This window comes from Periplaneta americana, chromosome 10, assembly GCF_040183065.1.
Source record: "Periplaneta americana isolate PAMFEO1 chromosome 10, P.americana_PAMFEO1_priV1, whole genome shotgun sequence".
NCBI lineage: Eukaryota > Metazoa > Arthropoda > Insecta > Blattodea > Blattidae > Periplaneta > Periplaneta americana.
This window is the reverse complement of record NC_091126.1, coordinates 90,108,699-90,117,549: the sequence shown is the minus strand read 5'-3', so window position 1 is coordinate 90,117,549 and position 8,851 is coordinate 90,108,699. Positions and strand designations below refer to the sequence as shown.

Genomic DNA, 8,851 nt, shown 5'->3' with positions numbered 1-8,851 from the left:
TATGTGTACTCTGACTGGCATTTAACTGTTGAGCTGCACAACTGAAGTCTGTTAAAAATTTTAAATTAAATTAATACAGTTTTGTAACTTACTTTCCCATTGTTGATAGGACTGCTAATTTTCAAATAACTCTGATGTTAAAGGGATTACTGAACATGTGTTTAAATCTCTATTGTTGAAATGTATTTTTAAAAGTTAATGGAATTTTGTTTTGTTTTATTGTTAAACCTAATATAATATGGACTGTTTTATATGAAATATGGAAAATATATGGAAATTAACGAAAATATGTACTAAACTCTAAAATATGGAAAAATATGGAAAATAAAAGTAGGATTTTTCAACCCTACACATTGTGAAACATAAAGATAATGCAAAATATAAATTATATTAGCTTTATAAGTAAATATGTATTTACATATAAATCCTTTCCCTGCTGATGAGGTATGTATATGAAGTTTGTATCGTCAGTAATCAAGTAGCCTACTTATGTATGTAATTTTTATTATCTGTACAGAAAAAATTTAGCTTACGTGATAGTATGAAGTAATCTCTCACGAAATAACAAGGAAGAGAAGGGTGCTTAAATTTAAATATTGAAAACAGGATGATAAGAAAATAATTTTTACTTCCTTTCAATTATTAATGAAACCTGGCCACTCACCATTCGCAGTTGATTTCTATGATTACAGGTCTATTCTTCATATTCTGTAGCTTTCAAATAATTTCTAAAATAAATATTACGCCTACTTAGCTCTTGTAAAACGAAATTTTCACTTTCACTTTCAACGGAACACTCACTTATATTCAGTTCTTGTATCTTGCAGTAAATTATCCATTTGTGATCATCTTTCCAATATAACCTCCCATTGAAACGACCACTTAAAATCGTGAGCTAGAATTTATTATTTTAAAAACATTTCCACGTACATACTGTTATAATTGTTATGAACCACAATACAAAAGACAACACTGTGAAATTGGATTAATTTACCATGATCAACATCAATACCGGTAGTATAAAATCACATATAGGCCTAGGCTATATTATTTCATTACTTTATGGTCTTAATTAGAAGAATTAATTTTGAAGAATTTACAAATATGCTGAAATAATTTATGACACCTCTTATAGAAATGTAAAAATATGTATGTACATTTTGAAACAATGGGTATAGCACCACTTGAAAATGTTGAGCACTTTAACAGTAACTTGTAAATTGTTCCATCACGTTGTCTATAGTGTTCATTTATTGTAGCACTTTTAGTATGAACGTTGTTCACATACATAAGAAGAAATGACGATGGAATGAGTCGAAGACATACAGTTTTCTTTAATTTTTAGCTAATGATGAAGTTGAATATATACTGTTACTTCATATCCTAACATAAGTAGAGTTGCCACCATAGATGTAACACCTCCGTAACACCTGAAATGAATATAAAATAAATTAATGTATTGGTAATGATACAAGAATAAAAAGAAATTAGGCTAGACATAACCTCACAAAATTACAAACACATGCTAAAACAAAAAAACAAAAAAATCTTTACGTATCCGTATATAATAAAACTAGATATTCTAGATATAATTTGATTCACACGATAACCACCTCAGCCTATTTCGCAGCAGCCATTAGTTACCAGTTTGAGGTGCATTACCTAATCTCATACTAACCTTGTTAAGTTCTCTTACCTAATTCACTGATAATTACGTAACAATACACAGGTCTAAAATACAGACAAATACACATTAATTACCTAATAAGTACAGCATGAAAATAATTAATTACTTTTGTCGGTATTTTCTAAAAGAGAAAGGGAAAACAGTAACAACATTATCTTCAATGTTTACATCACGTCGTTCACATTTTCATTAGGCCTATATCAGTAATGCTTGGTAAGTGAAACAATGCATGAAATTATTTTACATTTCGGGTCACATCATTCGAGAGTCGGAAAATGCAATTCGCCACTTTTAACATAGCATTGCTTGTTATATGAGAGAACTTTGACATTTACCTTAACCTATAAATATACGACCTGTTGGTACAGAGTTCTTCACATAGCAAAACACAGACAATTTTCGAATATAACTTAGCTGAACAAACTTCAAATAACACTGTAATATGCTTGGCATATTTGTAATATTCGTACTCAATGAGTAATGCACAATTAATCGAACTATTTTCACGATGCACAATGCTTTGTAATGGTACTATTCATCATTTCATAGGGCAGAGAGGCGAACCTAGCGGCACAAATTGCCATGACTCACAGAGACCTACTCTCGATCGTGCTATGCGCCAGCTTGTGTAATCACGTAAGCAACGGTTCTAACGCAGGTCATAAAGAGATGAGGGTGTTGACGTTTTTTTTTTTTTTTTGTATATTCGAACAGATCTGCTTCGGTTGCAGCTCCAATGCAATCTTATGGGGCAGTGAACAAAACCTGTTTCCTGCTGCCGACTACCCTGCGTTGAGCTCCAGGAACTGCCGTTCACAGATCCGAAAAGTACACTACAGTTAAAATTCTCCAGCAGTTCAAGGCTCCTACAGACAGTAAAATCTCGAATCGAAGGAGAATGAATTGGAAAAATAAATGAGACAATGAACTAGATTACATAAAAGCACGTTTTACATTTTTAATTTTACAGGTCCATTTAAATGGCGGTTCTGCAGCTCTGCAGTTCTTATTGTAGAGCCGCTACTGATACATATACATATATATACATACAGACAGAGAGAGTAATAGAAGACTGTTGAAAGATGTTTCATTTCAATAAATAATGGATTACAAACTGGAATTGGTTTCTTTTTCAGATTTGAAATTTCAGTCGCCATTACGACGCTATCGTTGAGGTTAGGGTTGACTTTAAAAATATGTTTTATTACAAAATAGTATAAATTTCTGGCATGATGATACAAATTTTATAGGTTATAAAATCTCTTTTCAAAATAATATAAATAGTAATGATATAAATTGTATCAGTTTACATTGTAAAGCATATAACAATTTTAACAAATAAATTCCCATATCAAGCAGCAAGAAACAATTAAACAAAAGAAAGAAACAATGAACAAACATCAAAAGAAAGTATGAACTTTAGGTGTTGTACAGGAGGGAAACAAACATATACGTATGTACATAGAGAAAATTGTTTCCTCTATGGTAATTCAGCTGTTGACCAGACGGGACCTAGTGTGTCACCACATTTTCGGTAATCGCGATCGGACCTGATCGCGATAAGTGCTAATCGCGATTAGTACTGTAGTCTGTCACCAGTATTACTGGATTATGCAATAAGGTAGGCGATGTTTGGATCCTGTGTCTCAACTCTGTTCTCAATTATTATCTTAGCATATGCTCGATTACACTAACCTCTAGCGCTTGAAAGTGGAACTAAACGCTGGCGCACAGAGAAACAAAACACAGGAAAATTCGCTCAGTGTCCATTCTTTATAATCCCTATTCGCTGGTACTACGCCGTGCACTGCTGTATTTGTGCCGTGCGCTACTGTACTACGCCGTGACTGCTGTAGTACACCGTGCGCTACTGTAGTACGCTGTTCACAATTGTAGTACGCCGTGCACTGCCGCTCATATGTCGTGCACTACCGTGTTACGACTTGCACTACTGTACTTATGCCGTCCTCTACTGTACTAGTCCGTGCACTGCTGTACTTATGCCGGGCACTTGTTTTTACGCCGTGCACTACTGTACTACGCCGTGCACTACTGTACTTATGCTGTGCTCTACTGTACTACGTCGTGCACTACTATACTTATGCCATACGCTACTGTATTATGCCGTTCACTACTGTACATATGCTGTGCTCTATTGTACTTATGCAGTGCACTACAGTACTAACCCGTGAACTACTGTACTTATGCCGTGCTCTACTTTACTACGCCGTGCACTACTGTAGTACGCTGTACGCTACTGTGCCTACGCCGTGCGCTAGTTAAGTACGCCGTGCTGTACTGTATTTATGCCGTGTGCTACTGCACTGCTCCGTGCACTGCTGTACTTATGCCGTGCGCTACTCTACTACGCCCTGCACTAGTGTACTACGCCGTGAACTGTTAAACTTATGCCGTGAGTTGCTGTACATATGCCGTGCGCTACTGAACTTATGCCGTGCACTGCTGTACTTATTCCGTCCACTAATATGTACATATGCCCTGCACTACTGTACTACGCCGTGCACTGCTGTGCTTACGCCTTGCGCTACTGTATTACGTACTTCAGCAGTCACGGCGTAGTAGAGTAGAACTTGGCATAACTACAGTAGTGGACGGCGTACTAAAGTAGCGCATGTCATAATTATAGTAGTGCAAGGAGTACTACAGTAGTACACGGCGTATGTACAACAGTCCACCGAATATGTACAGCTGTGCACGACGTAGTACAGTAGTGCACGGTGTAGTACAGTAGTGCACGGTGTAGTACAGTAGTGCACGGCGTAACAAAATAGCGCACGGAATTTGTACAACAGTGCAAGCCGTAGGAAAGTAGTGAACAGCATAAGTGCAGTAGCGCACAGCATAAGTACAATATTGCACGGCGTAGTAGAGTAGCGCACGGCATAAATAGATTAGTGCACGGTGTACAACAGTAGCACACCACTGCACTAATGGCGTGCGCTACTGTACTACTCCGTGCACTACTGTAATTTTGTCGTGCGCTACTGTAGTACGCCGTGCACAATTTTAGTACACCGTGCACTGCTGTTCATTTGCCGTGCGTTACTGTAGTACGACGTGCACTACTGTACTTATGCCGTGCGCTACGGTACTACGCCGTGCACTGCTGTACTTATGCCGTGCACTGCTGTACTAATGCCGCGCATTACTGTACTACGTCCTGCACTACTGTAATAACCTGTGCACTACTCTATTACGCCGTGTACTGCTGTACTTGTGCTGTGCTCTATTGTACTACGCCGTGCACTACTATACTTAAGCCATGTGCTACTGTATTACGCCTGCACTACTGTTATTAGGCTGTGCGCGATTGTACTTACGCCGTGAACTACAGTACTAACTCATGCACTGCTGTACTTATGCCGTGCGCTACGTTACTACGCCGTGCTCTACTGTAGTACGCTGTACACTACTGTACTTACGTCATGCGCTACTTAAGTACGCCGTGCCGTACAGTACTTGTGACGTGTACTACTGCACTACGCCGTGCACTGCTCGACTTATGCCGAGCGCTACTGAACTACGCCGTGCAATACTATAATTATTGCGTGCGCTTCTTTACTACACCGTACACTACTTTAGTACGCCGTGCACTGCCGTACTTGTGCCGTGCACTATTCTACTACGTCGTGCACTGACGTACTTGTGCCGTGCACTACTGTACTACGCCGTGCATTGTTATACTTATGCCGTGCACTACTGTACTACGACGTGCACTACTGCACTTATGCCGTGTGCTACTCTACTACGCCGTGCATTACTGTACATATGTTGTTGACTACTTTACTTATGCCGTGCACAACTGTACTATGTCGTTCATGTACTTATGCCGTGCGCTGTTGTATTTATGCCGTGCGCTACTATACTTATGCCGTTGACTACTGTACTTAGGCTGTGGACTAATGTTCTTATGCCGTGCACTGCTGTACTTTTGCCGTGCGGTGCTGTACTACGCCGTGCAGTGCTGTACTTGTGCCGTGCACTCTTCTACTACGTCGTGCACTGCTGTACTTGTGCCGTGTACTATTCTACTACGTCGTGCACTGATGTACTTGTGCCGTGTACTATTCTACTACGTCGTGCACTGATGTACTTGTGCCGTGCACTACTGTACTACGCCGTGCATTGTTATACTTATGCCGTGCACTACTGTACTACGACGTGCACTACTGCACTTATGCCGTGTGCTACTCTACTACGCCGTGCACTACTGTACATATGTTGTTGACTACTTTACTTATGCCGTGCACTACTGTACTTACGCCGTGCACTACCGTACTTAATCCGTGCGGTATTGTACTATGCCGTGGACTACTGTAGTACGGTATGCACTACTCTACTGGACGAATGAACCGTAAAAATCTAATCGAAACAAGTAGAGTGTGTAATATAATAGTGTTACGTTATAAGTTGCTTGTGGGCTTGAGAATCCCCCAACGTCTTCGAGCCGTATTACAATACAATTTAACAGCCTAAAAATAGTGGCAAACACGTTATAATTCCGAAAACAATATTTTAGGAAGGTACTGAGCCGCCGAGCAATGTAGACAACACACAAATGATTATATACTGGGTGTTCAGTTCAAAATGTGTCATGGCTCGCTGTATGCCGTCATGTGGCTAGCCGATGAGCCTAGAGAATTCAATCTTCCTACACTTCCGCAGAGGTGTATAACCTGTGAGGCAGAGAAGTTGCCTACCAAGTACGGCGTTCATTCTGAAGAGTACGTACCGATACGTACGGTAACGCCGGTAGTGGCAGGAATGTGAACTGTTTGGAAATACGTACTGTCGGGATATGGGGAGAGGGTTAAGACGATTACTTACGTATTTGTTGACATTGACTTCGACGGTCAACATGGACACGGAGCATTTGATTTGTGTTGTGGAATGTTACCGTACGCAACCGATGATAACAAATACCCTGCGTACGACTTGCCGGCGCAAAACACAGTTCGAAAGAGGTTATGGTAGCACACAGACCGTACAGACCGCCATCTGTTGCTACGACGTTCAAGTTATACCGTACACGTTCTCAAGTTCAGATTGAAGAACGCCTTAAATAATAGGCAACTTCTTTGACATATACGCTGAAACTCGCTTCAAATCGGTGACCCAACAACAGTGACGTCATGACACACTTTGAAATGAACACCCAGTATAAACAGTCATAACCTTGGGGTCTACCAAATCCCCACGCTACTACTTACGTATTAAGTATGTCAAGCATGTCATGTTAATTATTGAGAATAAAAAGAAAAGTAACTGAGTAAAACTTAAGTCATTATACCTTTCCAGAATGGAGGGTAAGACCTCAGAGTAAGAAGGAGCACTCCACGCTATCGTCCGGTTCATACATACTGTTATACTGATTATGAGATGGGAGTGGCAATTCCTCTGGAATGGACTTGCGTTAGAAAAATGTGCTATAAATGAGTAACGTTGGGATGGATATCTTTCCGATCAGCCCACGCAGATATTAAATTCCGCGTCCTCTCCCAACTGATTACCTCTGTGAGCCACCTCGTAGGGATGAAGCTAGCGGGTTTAATCGGATGGCTTAGTTGTGCCAATCCCTGCGAGATGACGACACGAAAAGAGGTTTGAAGCCTCCATAGTTGTAAAGGATGAGATGCGATGTCTGCTGCATAAAGATGTTCTCTTTGCAGGCACTGCTGACCGTATTGTCTCCAGTTTCCGGCATTAAGAACGCTTCAGTTTTCAATTTGTTTCCATCCGATGGGTACCGAAAGTGCTTACTTGTTATTTAGTTTCATTCTAAAAATACATGACAGCAGAAGAAATTTCAGGTTTTGCACCATTTAAAATATACTATTAATACTTTAATATTATACAAGGTATTGCGACGCTGATTCAGAGATTTTCACGGAAGCACAAATTTTCATCATTCATAATGCATAAATGTGGTTTTGGGCATATCGCCTTTGCCTTTTCCACTTTTTGTGTATACAACGATTCCTAGCAAGCTACAGAGTGGATTTTGTTCATATTCAGATATAGGAATAAATTTATCCGATAATGAGCAAATAAAATACAGTAATCTTATGAAAACATCAGAACCAAACTGAAATTTTAAGTTCTGGAAACCTGCATAATCCCAGTAATGTTGTACGGATGCCAAGTTTGGTCTTTGACAGCGCAACAGAAAAACCTGCTGCGTGTGTGCCAGAGAAAAATGGAAAGAGAAGTCCTACAGCTGAGACTGCAAGACAGGATAAGAAACACCGACATCCGAATAAGAAGCGGTATGCAGGCTGCAGTGAGGCTGGCGCAACTTCTCAAATGGAAATGGAGCGGACACGTGAGTAGCATGGACTGCAGCAGGTGGACGTATGCCTCAACCATGTGGGACCCACGCATTGGGAAAAGAAGCAGAAGACGTCCAAGGTGAAGGTGGTCGGACGCGTTCCGGAGAGAGACTGGAGCGCAGTGGACGAGAACAGCGAGAGACAGGCAGGCATGGAAAAAACTGGAAGAAATTACGAACATTATGTAAACTGTGTATAGTTGTGTATTGTTTATATAGTTATTCTTGTGTGTGTTAGTTTGGATAGTTTGAGTCAGTGTATAGTTGGTATAATTCATGTATTTAGTTAGTATAATTTTTGTGTTCAATTGTATGGTTTTTGTGTGTTTAGTTTAGATAGTTTGTGTGTTTAGACTGTATAATTTATGTGTGCAATTTGTATAGGTTTTTGTGTGTGAGTTAAGACTGTATATGTGTTCAGTTTGTATAATATTTTGTGTGTTTAGTGTGGATAGTTGTGTGTTCAGATTATAATTTATGTGTTTAGTTTGCATAGTTTTTTGTGGATGTTTAGTTGGTATAATTTATGTGTTTAGTTTGCATAGCTTTTGTGAATGTTTAGTTTGCATAATTTATGAGTTTAGTCTGTATAGTTTTTCGTGTTTAATTGGTATAGTTTTTTATGTGTTTAGTTCGTAAATACAGTATAAGCTCTCTTGGACTAGCTCCCCAAGTGTAGTAGACCTTCAGCTCACCCTACACTCCTGTAGGAGGCCGTTGCCCTTATAGGATTTCAGGCTTTTCGTATTCGTAATCTTAGTGACAGATTATGAGCCTGTATTTGGAATCGACAACATGCAGTACCGATTTACACC

General features: G+C 39.6%; 1 long non-coding RNA gene across 1 annotated transcript; it reads right to left on the bottom strand.

The window, feature by feature from the left end:
• Positions 1-1,043: 1,043 nt before the first annotated feature.
• Positions 1,044-2,274, bottom strand: LOC138707314 (uncharacterized). Its single transcript, XR_011334163.1, has 2 exons — positions 2,023-2,274; positions 1,044-1,430 (listed from the first exon to the last, which is right to left on the bottom strand). It is a non-coding gene; the product is annotated as an uncharacterized lncRNA (long non-coding RNA).
• Between the last annotated feature and the right edge of the window lie 6,577 nt (positions 2,275-8,851).